The sequence below is a fragment of the Ceratotherium simum genome, chromosome 9 (genome assembly GCF_057802395.1).
Source record: "Ceratotherium simum simum isolate JZ-2026a chromosome 9, ASM5780239v1, whole genome shotgun sequence".
NCBI classification, from domain to species: Eukaryota; Metazoa; Chordata; class Mammalia; order Perissodactyla; family Rhinocerotidae; genus Ceratotherium; species Ceratotherium simum.
In genome coordinates this window covers 75,636,040-75,637,720 of record NC_141908.1, presented here as the reverse complement: position 1 = coordinate 75,637,720, position 1,681 = coordinate 75,636,040, and the positions used below count along the sequence as shown (strand labels likewise).

Here is a 1,681-nt window from a genome sequence, read left to right as displayed (position 1 = left end):
AACTGTATAGGTTTCCTTACGGTGAGAGTTAGTTAAGCACATTCTACAGGCTTTTCATCTTTGTTATCAGTTTTTTTTCCCAAGAAAATTCAATCACATTCCTATCAGGTTTTATAATTCTTTTTCATTGTTTTCCCAATCTGATAAGCAAAAGACTCTCAATATAGTCTTAATTTTCGTTTTTAAATAATAGTAAGATTAAACATTTTTTTCATTCTTTTTTGTCTATTTGTATTTCTTCTTAATCAACTGCTTGTTTATGCTTTTACTTCATTTTTCTTCTGCAATTTTGTTTTTGTCTTACTCATTTTTTTTGTTTGTTTTTCGTGAGGAAGATCAGCCCTGAGCTAACATCCGATGCCAATCCTCCTCTTTTTTTTTGCTGAGGAAGATTGGCCCTGGGCTAACATCTGTGCCCATCTTCCTCTACTTTATATGGGATGCCGCCACAGCATGGCTTGACAAGCAGTGCGTCGGTGCGCCCCTGGGATCCAAACCGTCGAACCCCAGGCCGCCGCACTTAACCAGTTGTGCCACCGGCCGGCCCCTGTCTTACTGACTTTTTTTTTTTTAAAGATTTTATTTATTTATTTTTTTCCCCCCAAAGCCCCAGTAGATAGTTGTATGCCATAGCTGCACAGCCTTCTGGTTGCTGTATGTGGGACACGGCCTCAGCGTGGCCGGACAAGCGGTGCGTCGGTGCACGCCCGGGATCCGAGCCCAGGCCGCCAGCAGCGGAGCACACACACTTAACCGCTAAGCCACTGGGCCGGCCCCGTTGTCTTACTGACTTTTAAGAAATATTTATATATTAACAAAATTGACCTGTGGTCATATATTGCAGATATTTTTCTCATTTTATTATTTGTCTTTAACTTTGTTTATGATGGTGCTCCTGGTGGTTACAGAGGAGTTTGTTTGGTTTTTTTGTTCGTTTGTGTTTGGTTTGGTTTTGGCCTTACAGCTGTCTTTTTATGGTTTTGGTTTGGAGGTGATGCTTAAGAAAAGCAAAAAAATCTTCGAATTCAATTATATGTTAAGAGGTAAGGGAAGTGTGAGCGAGGGAGAGTGGGGTTAAGAGGCACATTAATCCCATCAAGACATACCAAAGAACAAGGTAACCAACTAAATCAAAGGGAACCATAGTTGCAAAGCAAACTTTTGATATTAGAACCTGCTGGGAATGTTTAAGATAAATCAAAATAGTGCTTGCTTCAGCAGCACGTATACTAAAATTGGAAAGATACAGAGAAGATTAGCATGGCCTCTGCACAAGAATGACATGCAAATTTGTAAAGTATGCCATATTTTCGAGAAAAAAAAATTTGGACCACAGTAAGAATTCAATAAATGGCAACAGTTGTTATGACAAAAAAAGAAAAGATAAACCAAAATATATCCAGGATGTTGTTTTGAGTGTATCTACCCTCCACTCACCTAGAGCATGTGATTCTGTCCTTGTTAGGTGTGGAGGCCGGGCTGAGCTCCACCGTTGTGACTTAGGTCGTGGGGCCCCCGTCCTGCAGTGTCGAGAAAGCAGGTGTGGCAGCTTGTCAGCCGTGTGGACCCCCAGTAGTGGTGACAATTTCAGACCCCCAGGCTGATATCTTCTGAAATGTGTCACGTGGTAAAGAAAGCAATAGTTCTTTTCTGGTCACCACAACTGCTGAAGAAATATAGT

The 1,681-nt window shown here is 41.2% G+C and overlaps 1 non-coding gene across 1 annotated transcript; it reads left to right on the top strand.

Annotated features, from left to right (window-relative positions):
- Positions 1–1,205: 1,205 nt before the first annotated feature.
- LOC147916344 (U6 spliceosomal RNA) lies at positions 1,206–1,312 on the top strand. Its single transcript, XR_015553284.1, has one exon. It is a non-coding gene; the product is annotated as a U6 spliceosomal RNA (small nuclear RNA).
- Positions 1,313–1,681: the final 369 nt, after the last annotated feature.